This window comes from Silene latifolia, chromosome 9, assembly GCF_048544455.1.
Source record: "Silene latifolia isolate original U9 population chromosome 9, ASM4854445v1, whole genome shotgun sequence".
NCBI lineage: Eukaryota > Viridiplantae > Streptophyta > Magnoliopsida > Caryophyllales > Caryophyllaceae > Silene > Silene latifolia.
In genome coordinates this window covers 111,101,130-111,114,689 of record NC_133534.1, presented here as the reverse complement: position 1 = coordinate 111,114,689, position 13,560 = coordinate 111,101,130, and the positions used below count along the sequence as shown (strand labels likewise).

The following is a 13,560-nucleotide window of genomic DNA, read 5'->3' as shown; positions in this document are numbered from 1 at the left end:
TTTCAATTAAAAGGGTAGTTTAGTGATAAGCTAGGGTCGAACCCAAAAGAAGAATTTTTGAACTAAAGACTTGGTTTTGACTATTAAACAACTACTCCCTCTGTCCCAGTGATATGTTTACACTTGCTTTTTTTTGTGAGGGAAAAATAAAGCAAGTTTAAACATATCACTGGGACGGAGGGAGTACTAACTAAGTGATAGGCTATCGCACACCTAATAAAGATAACTAACCTAGACACAAATGAATGTAGTAGAGGTCAAACACAAGGAGACGGGAGTTGCTAACAAGTTGTCATGGAGTGAATTCTATCGAGGTCGGTTATTGTATGATTAAAACAATAATAAAGCAATGAAAGAAGTTAATAATAAAGAAAGAGCCTAGGGAAGTCGGGTCACACATGCAAATTATGCAAATGCTCATGTCAAACTACGAAATTGATAATACGATAATTGTTTAGGCTTAACGACAACCACCTCTCGGCCTTATTGTCAACCATAGAACGGGTTCTAGCGAGCTCTCGCTATGGCTGGATTGGTCTACTAAAACATGCTTAGTCTAATTCAATTTCGTGCCTCTCCACTTATAAAAGTTAATTAACAAATTTAATCTAAGATAGCGGCCAACAATCAAAGACTAACAATTCAATACAAGCATGTGATAGAAACTATTAATCGATATTATAGCATCCCAATTCAACAATTACAACAAACTATTTATGCATGACTTCCCTATTCCTTAGACAAATGAATTACTCTTGCATAATGAAAACTAAACTAATGACAAATGAAATGATTAACATGAACATACTAACTAGTAATGGAAATGACAAATGAATAACAAAAGTAATACTAGAAATGAAATTACCTGACAATGGAAATAGAACTTGGAAATGAAGAACAAGATAACAATTGGAAAACTTGAAATGTAAATTGTATTATAACTTGAAATGCTTAAAGAAATTGTTTATAACATAAAGGAAATACTTAAGGGAAATCTAATCTAAACTATACTTAGAACTGACATAAGAGTATGAAAGTGGTGTAAGATATGTGTTTGAGGTCCCGGATCAACACCCTTTATATAGGAGCAAGATAGGAAACGTAAAAAATTAATGGAGGACTCACCCCGATCGGGGACACCCCACCCCGATCGTGGTCATGTGTTTTCTGATTTTTGTCGTAATTCCGCCTTAACTTCTTGCTTTATGGTGATGCAGAATCCAACGCTAGCGTGTTTATGAGTCCGTCTAAGGCATCTTAGAGATCATTTGGCATCCAATGCATGCTCCTAACTTGGGCTTTTGCTTGGACTTAATTTCTTTATTTGCACAACAACCAAAGTTGGTTTCATTAAGCTCGGAATTTCAATTTCTTCCCAAAATGCCCCTATACTTCCTGGAACGCCTTTGCATGGTCAAGACTTACTCTTATTAGCCTCGTGAACTTGGATGAATGCTAATTTCACGGGAAAAAGCTACCAACGGCTTAATTTCCAACAAAATGTAATGAATACAAGCAAAAACACCTAGAACACGGATCTGGCTCACAAATACACTAATAGAAGTGCAATAATCAAATAAAACCGAGCTAAAATAGGGACTAAACTATATATAAAATGGACCTATCAAATTCCCCTAAGCTAAACCATTGCTTGTCCTCAAGTAAGAACACAATATAACGTATGACAAGGAAAAGGGTACGAGCAACAATCATCTCATCTAAATGCAATTCCTGTCAAGTAACTTTAAAGCACCATGAATCAAATCCCGAAACAACATGGGCATAGGGCAACAACATGGATGCAATTTACATGTCGGCGTAGCATAAAGGACTTCACATGGACATTTTAAAATCTTGCATGATCTTATTGACATCGGACTCCTCACGGGAAAACACTCACACTCATATTATGAATAAGGCAACTATATGTGAATGTGACACTCTCCTATCTACGACTCTAGAGGATGCGCTCGTAATCTAGTATGGTAAACATTCCAAATCAACAAGATAATGCAAATCATGAACATAATGCACAAGAAAAGAAGCCAAGAACAAAGAAGAAGGCTAGGGGAAATAGGTAAGAAGGTGGGCAAATGTTTTTGGTCATGTGGAGCTAATGTCAAGCTAGTAACTAACCAAAAAGTGCAAAGATGCTCATTCCAAACCTTAGCCCTTCCCAAGCAACAAGAACTAGAGTCAAAAGCACCATAATGACTCATTTTGCATTACAACACAAGAGACTACTTCCCAAAGCAATATATCTCAAACATAGAAGCAACTCATATTTCTTTCTTCTTCTTTTTCTTCATTTTTTCACAAACTTCTTTTCTTTTTCTTTCTTTTCATTTCTTTTTGCATTTTTTCATTCAATTCTTTTCTTCTCTTTTTTTTCTTTCAAATCCAAATTCACCACGATACGGGAATCAACAATCCCGTAACAATAATGCTCAGAATAGTAACAAATAACCATATCCCAAATAAGAGAGCACCCCAACACAAGTAGCAAGTCACTAGCTCAACAAAAGTAGGCAATATTATATGTGGCTAGGAAAAGGGCACGATTTGGGCAATATTTGTAAGCAAACAAGTGAATGGCTTCAAAATGCAATCATGATAGCAAAACTCATACAAAATGGAACAAAAACCATACTTGTGCGTATAGATGTAACGCACACCAAGAGGAGAAACTACACACACCTAGATGAGACCGGATATAGATGCACCGGCCTTTTGGAGGCTCTACCTTACCATATATGTAGTTTGCCAATGTCAAGATCAAGTGTACTGTGTCCAAAATCCATCCCTCACCCACTATGTCAAGACATCCCCATGCAAGCAAAACCCATCATAAGCATGAATCATTAGCTTAAAAAGCTACAATGGGAAATGCAAGGAGGAATGAAATTATGCATAAGGCAAAAGGGTGGACACAACAAGACCCCAAAGTTTATTTTATTTTTCATTTTGTTTTTGGATTTTTGAATATATGAAAGCAATAAAGCAACAAGACACACTAAATCCCTCCCCCAAGCTAGAACAACACATTGTCCTCAATGTGTAAAACGGGTTTAAGCGCAAAAAACCACATAGAAGGACAAATAAAACCAACAATGGGAGATGGGGATGACACATGCGGAAATAAAGAAGGAAAAGAAAGCATACAACCATGTAGAAGCTCCCCTAAGCTTGCTTAAAAATGGGGCAAAGTCCAATCCAAGTAGCAAAGTACCTGCGAAGGACAAGCTACTACATACGAAAGCAAGCTAATTGTCTTATTGTCTTAACTATTACAACCAAATTGAAATTGCAATTGTCCAAACACTGTAAATTGTCTTAAAAACATAAAGAAATACGGGTTGCCTTCCGAGAAGCGCAATTTAAAAGTCTTTCTAGACTTGTTTTTTTTTCAAGTGACACGACCATTTTTATCTTTTAAAAAGCAAGTCAAAACCCTTAGAAGACGATCATATACCTGCGCATGAGCAATACAAAAGCATATGTAAACAATTGATAAGATTAAAGCATGATAGATCAATGGTAAGAAATGACAATTCTTATCAAAATGCGCATTAGAGACTTCAAAGAGAACCACCGTACTACTCCACTCGTCAACAAAAAATGGAGCATCATGCTTAAGACCATAAAATAAACCGTTAGTGCACAAATTATAATCATGAACGGTCTCAAATTGGTGATATGAAAACTCAAGGTAGTAGGACTCATCAAAAATGAGGGGTGCATCCCACTTGACCTCTATGTGTGTATCAATAAGTTCTCCATCAACCTCAAATGGGTCATCTACATCCCATGTGAAAGGATTTTCAAAGGTTTCAAATGACTCGGATAAAACCTCATCCGTTTCACTATGGTCGGGCTCAAGATCACCCATGGCTAGTGTGTCATCTACTACAAGGTCATTTTTTTCAACATGAGTCTCTAAATTTTCAATTGGAATGACATTAAGGAGAATTTTAATAGAAAAAGTCGGACCATCGTCATCGTCATCCAATAATTCGATATCATTAGGGACAAAATACTCGCATTGGGAGGGAGCATAAGGAGAGGTAATAAGCTCACATTGTCTCGCTTCCTTTTGAGAAAGTTGTTCCAAACGAGCCTATAATACTTTGAGCTTCTCTTGGATGCGCCATAAATTTAATTGGCGCGCTAACTCCCGACATTCGGAAACCATGAAATGCAAGAAATTCCAAAGTTCTTCCCCAATCATGTAACAGACACTCCCATTACTCAAGTTTATAGCCAATTCACGGGTCTCAATATTCATGCCATCAAGCACGAGATGGCCCAAGTAATCCCCATCAAGGATGTGTCCAAGGGAGATGAGACCATTGTGAAAGTAGTAGAACCGGTCAAGATAGTCATGAAAGGCTCATCTTTGAATTGTGGAAATCGGAATCCATCATTCATTATGAAAGGCCAAGCTTTATTACCTACAAAATAGGCACTAAAACTACAAAGAAACCGTGAGAATGGTCTCAAGGAGCAAGTGTTCCCCAAGACAAAATAAAACAAGATAAAATCAAACAACTAATTAGCAAACAAAACAGTGCTCCCCGGCAACGGCGCCAAAATTTGATAGGCTATCGCACACCTAACAAAGATAAATACCCTAGACACAAATTAATGCAGTAGAGGTTGAACACAAGGAGACGGGAGTTGCTAACAAGTTGTCATGGAGTGAATTCTATTGAGGTCGGTTATTGTATGATTGTTTGGTTGAGTTTGTAAAACAATGATAAAGCAATGAAAGAAATCAATAATAAAGAAAGAGCCTAGGGAAGTCGGGTCACACATGCAAATTATGTAAATGCTCATGTCAAACTAAGAAATTGATAATACAATAATTGTTTACGCTTAAAGACAACCACCTCTCGGCCTTATTGTCAACCATAGAACAGGTTCTAGCAAACTCTCGTTATAGCTAGATCGATCTACTAAAACATGCTTAGTCTAATTCAATTTCGTGCCTCTCGACTTATAAAAGTGAATTAACAAATTTATTCTAAGATAGTGGTCAACAATCAAAGACTAACAATTCAATACAAGCATATGATGGAAATTATTAATCGATATTAAAGCATCCCAATTCAACAATTACAACAAACTATTTATGCATGGCTTCTCTATTCCGTAGACAAATGAATTACTCTTGCATAATGAAAACTAAACTAATGACAAGTGAAATGATTAACATGAACATACTAACTAGTAATGGAAATGACAAATGAATAACAAAAGTAATACTAGAAATGAAATTACATTGACAATGGAAATAGAATTTGGAAATGAAGAACAAGATAACAATTGGAAAACTTGAAATGTAAATTGTATTATAACTTGAAATGCTTAAAGAAATTGTTTATAACATAAATGAAATACTTAAGGGAAATCTAATCTAAACTATACTAAGAACTGACATAAGAGTATGAAAGCAGTGTAAGATATGTGTTTGAGGTCCCGGATCAACACCCTTTATATAGGACCAAGAGACGAAACGTAAACAATTAATGGAGGGCTCACCCCGATCGGGGACACCCCACCCCGATCGTGGTCGTGTGTTTTCTGATTTTTGTCTTAATTCTGCCTTAACTTCTTGCTTTATGGTGATGCGGAATCCAATGCTAGCGTGTTTATGAGTCCGTCTAAGGCATCTTAGGGGTCATTTGGCATCCAATGCATGCTCCTAACTTGGGCTTTTGCTTGGACTTAATTTATTTATTTTCACACCAACCAAAGTTGGTTTCATCAAGCTCGGGAATTTCAATTTCTTTCCAAAATGCCCCTATACTTCTCGGAACGCCTTTGCATGGTCAATACTTGCTCTTATTAGCCTCGTGAACTTGGATGAATGCTGATTTGGCGAGAAAAAGCTACCAACGGCTTCATTTCCTACAAAATGTAATGAATACAAGCAAAAACACCTAGAACACGGATCTAGCTCACAAATACACTAATAGAAGTGCAATAGTCAAATAAAACCTAGCTAAAATAGGGAGTAAACTATATATAAAATGGACCTATCAAACTTCCCCAAGCTAAACCATTGCTTGTCCTCAAGTAAGAGCACAATATAACGTAGGATAAGGAAAAGGGTACGAGCAACAATCATCTCATCTAAATGCAATTCCCGTCAAGTAACTTTAAAGCACCATGAATCAAATCTCGAAACAACATGGGCATAGGGAAAATGCAACAACATGGATGAGATTTACATGACGGCGTAGCAGAAAAGACTTCATAGGGACATTTCAACTATTGCATGATCTTATTGACATCAGACTCAAGAGAATGCGCCCGCAATCTAGTATGGTAAACATTCCAAATCAACAAGATAATGGTAATCATGAACATAATGCACAAGAAAAGAAGCCAAGAACAAAGAAGAAGGCTAGGGGAAATAGGTAAGAAGGTGGGCAAATGTTTTTGGTCATGTGGAGCTAATGTCAAGCTAGTAACTAACCAAAAAGTGCAAAGATGCTCATTCCAAACCTTAACCCTTCCCAAGCAACAAGAACTAGAGTCAAAAGCAGCAGACTCATTTTGCATTACAACACAAGAGACTACTTCCCAAAGCAATATATCTCAAACATGGAACCACCTCATATTTCTTTCTTCTTCTTTTTCTTCATTTTTTCATGTTTTCACAAACTTCTTTTCATTTCTTTTTGCATTTTTTCATTCAATTCTTTTCTTCTCTTTTTTTTTCTTTCAAATCCACATTCTCCACGATACGGGAATCAGCAATCCCGTAACAATAATGCTCACAATTGTAACAAATAACGATATCCCAAATAAGAGAGCACCCCAACACAAGTAGCAAGTCACTAGCTCAACAAAGGTAGGCAATGTTATATGTGGCTAGGAAAAGGGCAAGATTTGGGCAATATTTGAAAGCAAACAAGTGAATGGCTTCAAAATGCAACCATGATAGCAAAACTCATACAAAATGGAACAAAAACCATACTTGTGCATCTAGATGTAACGCACACCAAGAGGAGAAACTACACACACCTAGATGAGACCGAATATAGATGCATCGGCCTTTTGGAGGCTCTATCTTACCATATATGTAGTTTGCCAATGTCAAGATCAAGTGTACTGTGTCCAAAATCCATCCCTCACCCACTATGTCAAGACATCCCCATGCAAGCAAAACCCGTCAATAAGCATGAATCATTAGCTTAAAAAGCTACAATGGGAAATGCAAGGAGGAATGAAATTATGCATAAGACAAAAGGGTGGACACAACAAGACACCAAAGTTTAATTTATTTTTCAATTTTTTTTGGATTTTTGAATATATGAAAGCAATAAAGCAACAAGACACACTATATCTCTCCCCCAAGCTAGAACAACACATTGTCCTCAATGTGTAAAACAGGTTTAAGCGCAAAAAACCACATAGAAGTACAAATAAAACCAACAATGGGAGATGGAGATGACTGATGTGACCATTATTTGAGCGTATTTAGTCCCCGAATTAGCCTTGTTCCCATGCTTTTTAGTGCATATTTAGGTCATTTATTGTCTTTAGTCCTTTGTTTTGCATATTCTTTGAGGTTTTGTTCCCTTGGTAGGAAAGAGTGCAAACCTTGCATTTTCAAGGCAAAATAGAGCTAAATTGATTGAATTCAATGACCAAGCATCAAAGAGAAGACAAGACTAGAAGGCCTTTGTACATATTATAGTAGATGGGCAATGATGAGGAAAGATCCTTGCATCTCCGACAAGATCCTCGAGGATTGTTGGAAGAAGAGGAAGAAAAGAAGAAAAAAAGGAAACTGACCAAGAATCCGAGCGGCTTGACCCTCGGGACACTCGTCCAAGAAGGCCAGAATCCGAGCGTCCGGCCAAGGAATCCGCTCGTCCAACAGCCAGGCAATCCGCTCGTCCCGCTGCCTTGGACGCTCGGATTGTGTTACAGCAACTTTTCGTTTTCTTCTTGTTCTATGAAGGATGCGCATATTTCGGAAAGACCGGCATCTCTTTTGAGAGGAGCGATTCCTCAAGGACTTAATCGTCATTTAAGCCCTTAGTAAACCCTAATTTATGTACCTAATCCCCACTATAAATACCCCATTAGTCTAATTAGATAATCGCATGTTCTTCTTATCAATCTTTAGTGTAGTTTATATCATTCTAATCTCTTCTTAATCTTGTAATCAACTTCTAATCAAGTCTTAATACAAATCTCATTTCCTTAATTTCTCTTTTATTCATCTTTTATTTTGGGTAATTGAAGATTATTTGGGTTATTATTGGGAGATTGACAACCTTCCAATCATTCATCAAGTACTTCCATTATTCTTTGCTTTATTATTGGAATCATTAGTAGGTATAATTCTCTTAATCCCTTTTTAATTATTGTTAATCATCTTCATTTATTCATCATGTTTTGCTTTGTTAATGTGATTGACAACCTTGTTAACATGTCAAACTTGATAATGAGTGAGTAGTTTCCTTAACTAGGGTTAATGGGTAATTAGGGGAAACCAACATGGGGGATGATTCATGCTTAAATTAATATGTTTTCATAGTTTATTTGCTTGCTTGTTGTGATCTCAACTCATGCACATGTTATGTTTGATGAAATGCGAGCCTATGAATCCTTGCATTTTTTACCCATCACTTACCTTTTCAATGAGACTTGTAAGACATAAACCAACTCGAGTCTCATTAAACCATGCATGTAGTTGAGTAGGGAGGATTAAGTCGACTTGTAGGTGTTGTACAATCTAATCGATTCGGCTCCGGGACCCAAACCTTCCTAGGATTGTAAGATATAAACCAACTCGATCCATCACAACAATAATTGCTTGCTTATAATTTGAGAATATGTTTGTATGATCAATTCCCATGAATCCCCTATGACCCCATGACACCCTAGTACCTTTAATCAATTGTTTACATCTCGTTTTAATCATCTTGCTTGTTTACTTTTATTGCTTTTTAGTTTAGTGATCTTCTACTTTAAACCCCAAATTGTGACACCCCTAGACACCGCTACTTGCAATTGAAAATCTTACTTCAATACCCGTCCCTTGGGATCCGATCTTTACTTTCCTCTTTACTAATAGTAGAGTTGTTTGTGAAGTTATAAATATTGTTTTGGTCTAGGTGCTCTTAACGACAAGTAACCGAAAATTAAACCTCCAAGTGAATACGACCAAAAATGGCGCCGTTGCCGGGGACGGTGTTAACTTGATTTAGATTTTCTTAGATTGTTATTAGTTGTGTCTTTATTTGCCTTGGGGAAGTAAAACTCCTCAAGGTTTGTTCTAATTGTTTTCAAGTTGTTTGATATTTTGCATGTCTAGAAGATCACAAGGTAACTTGTTATCCTTTGATCACGAAATTGAAAGGACTTTGACAACCAATAGAAGACTTGCTAGAGGAACTTTGAGAGGTATAGGTGAGGTTGTAGATATTCAAACGAATACTATTGAGTTCATCAACCCTTTTGCAAGAGAAGGTGAGGAGAACCCAACACCAAATCCAATACAAAATCAACCCACAATGCCTAAATTTTCATCACATTTCGTACCAACCGAGGAGAACCTACCCAATGGTACTCCCACACCACAACACTTAACCGGAAATTTCATTGCTAAATCCGTATTTATCCAATTAGTCGAAAGAAGCCAATTTGGGGGGATGCCTAGTGAAGACCCTCACTCTCACATGGAGACTTTTTGTGACTATTGTGATGCGATTTCACAAACCGGTGTAACTCAAGACCAAATTCGATGGGTCTTATTTCCTTTTTCTCTAATTGGCACCGCAAAACAATGGTTGAAAGGCCTTGATAAAGCTACTCTTGGAATTGACTCTTGGAAGAAGTTGGCTCTAGCTTTCTACAAAAAATTCTACCCACCGGAAAAGACTAACATGCTAAGAGCTCAAATTACGGGTTTTAAGCAAAGGGATGAAGAATCTTTGTATGAAGCTTGGGAGAGATTCAAAGGGATTTGTCGCTCATGTCCTCATCATGGACTTAGCGAGTGGTTCTTGGTACAACAATTTTGGAACGGTCTTTATGAAGACTCAAGAAACATTCTCAACATGGGATCAAATGGTATGTTCACCGAAGTTGACGACAATCAAACTTGGAACAAGATTGAGGAAATGGCGGTCCATAACTCACAATATAGTAGACCTCGCAAGGCTACTAGAGGAGGAAAGAATGAAGTGGACTCTATTACTCAATTGGGTGCTTAACTTAGTTCTCATATTGATACCATTAACTTGAAGTTTGAGAAGGCTATGGCTAAACTTGAAGAAGCCTCAAAATCACCAAAGCATCATGTTAATGCCATGACGGAATCTTCGTCAATCCCAAGTGGGATATGTGAGAATTGTGGAACTTTGGGACATGACCAAAGTGAATGTAGGGGAACAAATGAACAAGTGAATGCTTTTCAAGCATACAAGAGTGGTACCCCTTATTCTAATTATTACAATGAAAACACCAAATTCCACCCAAATCTCTCATACAAAAGCCAAAATGTTCAAAACCCTCAACAAACATACACCCCACCTCCCATGAGAAACCAAAATCAAAGACCCTTTTACAACCAAAACCAAGGTTGCCAAAATCAAACTCCATACAATCAACAAAATGACCAAGGTTTTAATGTTCAAAAAGCGGTCCTCCAAATGCAAAAGAATCAACAAGAGTTTTTCACTCAAATGCAAAAGGATAGTCAAGCAAAGGACATCACCATCAACAACATCCTAGCCCACACAAAAAATGTTGGAAACTCAATTAACCCAACTAGCATCTTCGAGTTCTCAAAGACAAAAGGGGCAATTACCACCTCAAAGTAATCCCCCAAGACATGAAACGGTTAGTGCCATTCACTTGAGGAGTGGTACGAGGTATGAAGGACCAAAGAAGCAAGTTGAGGATGAAGTTGCGGAAGCTAGTGACAAAGAAGAAGTTGTGCAAAACTCCAAGGAGGGAGAACCAACAAAAGAAGAAGTTTCAAAGAAAAGTCAAGAAAAGGCCAATGAGAAGGAGCCCATTATGATTAGACTTCCATTCCCAAGTCGTCAAGCTAAGCCTAAGTTCGATGAACAACTTGGGAAATTTATGGAAATTGTGAAGAATTTGGAAGTTTCGATATATATATATATATATATATATATATATATATATATATATATATATATATATATATATATAATTATCAACTTGGACAATACCACCTTACCTTAAGGTCCCTCCTTGATTTGTTTTTAACATTCCGACCCACACAAACCACACAAAATTACATTCACAACTCGACCATATGCAATTATATAACCAACGGTGAGGCTAAACAATGTTAGTAAACACCAACAACAACGATTAATGTAAAAGTATCCAAAAATATGATGATTCGAACAATTCTAAACTCGAAATGTCCCTGTAACAGTGACACTCGATCGAGTTGGTCAGGCACTCGATCGAGCTGGCCCTACTCGATCGAGCTCATCAGCTACTCGATCAAGTAGGCAGATATCAGAATACCCCTCTAAAGACTCACCTGCAGCTACTCGATCGAGTTGCCACAGGTCGAAAAGTCCCCTGAACTTCAAACATAAGGCATACAACCATATAAATATGAGTCGGGATGCTAGCCCGACCCTCAAATCCTGCATAAAAGTCTAACAGTAAACAAAATACGTCCTTATGGCCAACCATACAAACCGAACATCCAAGAAAGTATCACCGAAAACGGAATAATATCCATCACACACTATGAGACATAAGAAGAAGAAAATGGAGTATATCACTCCTCCTGATGCTCGTCCATCACCGCATCATCACCAACGCCACCCCCAGAAGTGCCTGCTCCCGCCGCATCATGACCCGCATCACCACCAACACCTGCACCTGCTCCCATGCGGCAAGGGGCCAAACAACCATATGGGTACGACTGAGGCTCTCCCCAAGTAGACTTATCCACACCATAAGAGTGGAAGACGCCACTGTCATCCCCAACACCTCTCCACCATACCGGCTGAGCTCTCGTGGTCCCAATACCCTGTACATGAGCCATCTTATGAAGATTCCGGAGGGTCAAGGTAGAAGACACCCTCTCTGTAAGGTAGCTCTCACGCATCTCTGGGCTATCGAAAGAAGGGTAACCAGGAACTGGTACTGGTACTGTGGCGGCACTGGCTGCTCCGGCTGCACTGGCTGAGTCTCAGCCATCCTCTCTCTCACTCGGCGTGGCCCCCTCCCCATCCTAGGTCGGTCCTCCTCAACTCCCACGTTTGTTGGAGTGTCCCCGACAATAATGCGATCACAATTGTCGATCATGATGATCATATGTTTAAATCTCATTTTTTAAGAATACGTAAGGGATGATTCATTATATAGTCATCTGATCAACATTAATCTGTAACGATTGGCTTGCTAGAGTTTGACGTTACTGTCGTGGGACGGTGGTGGTCAGTGTTGGAATATGCGTCCTCCGACAATAATGCAATCACAATTGTCGATCATATTGATCACATGTTTAAATCTCATTTTAAGAATACGTAAGGGATGATTCATTTTATAGTCAACTGATCAACATTAATCGGTAACGATTGGCTTGCTAGAGTTTGACGTTATTGTCGTGGGACGGTGGTGGTCAGTTCATCCCTTAAGGTCACACCTAAAGGATGATGCCCTTATCTGTAAAGTTGATTAATTGTATGACGTACAAGTTGATCAATTCCTTAAAATTGAACAATTCATTTGTGAGAGAGAATTATCATCTTATTGTAATGTGATTAAATGAGATTTATTTTAGTAATAAAATGCTTTGTTACTAAAATTATTTATTGTTTGAGAAACAATAGAGATAAGAATGAATGGTTAATTATAATTACAAGATGTTGTGAATCATAATTATGTGACCCATTTTATTTATGTGATCAAGTATCACTAGTCAATTTGTTGTATGTAATTTAATTAATTCATGAAATGATATTTATGTGATAAATATGCATTAAATTAATTAATAACATGTATTATACTACATGTGACATATTGTGTGACAAATGACAAATTGACAAAATAAAATGGTAGTCCATTTTATGTATATGGACCGAAAATGGAGGGTGTGTTAGTGGGTTATGGTTGTTTTATTTTTATTTGATAAAAAGACATAATGATGCCTACCTACAACTAGTCTTGCACATCTTACACATCTATTTTCTTGTGAAGACAAAAAGGAAAAGTAAGATGTCCTACATTGGACTACCAAAACCGTCCACCCTCCACCATTATCATTTAGAGAGTTTTTTCTCTTATTATTATTCATTCACATGCATTTTCTCTCCTCTCCTTGATTTTTCTCAAAAACTTGAGAAATCTTGATTAAAATTGTTCAAATCAAATTACTAATATTATTAATGTAATATATGAGTATTAGTAATCAATTTTAAGTAAACTACTAAACTAATATCTAGCTAATATTATTTAGTGGGGATAAGGGATAATCTTAGGTGCAATCAAGAGGAGAATCTCTACTTTGGGATTTTTGGAGGATCATCCTAATACTCA

The 13,560-nt window shown here is 37.4% G+C and overlaps 1 non-coding gene across 1 annotated transcript; it reads right to left on the bottom strand.

Annotated features, from left to right (window-relative positions):
• Positions 1–9,908: 9,908 nt before the first annotated feature.
• Positions 9,909–10,015, bottom strand: LOC141602884 (small nucleolar RNA R71). Its single transcript, XR_012524790.1, has one exon. It is a non-coding gene; the product is annotated as a small nucleolar RNA R71 (small nucleolar RNA).
• Between the last annotated feature and the right edge of the window lie 3,545 nt (positions 10,016–13,560).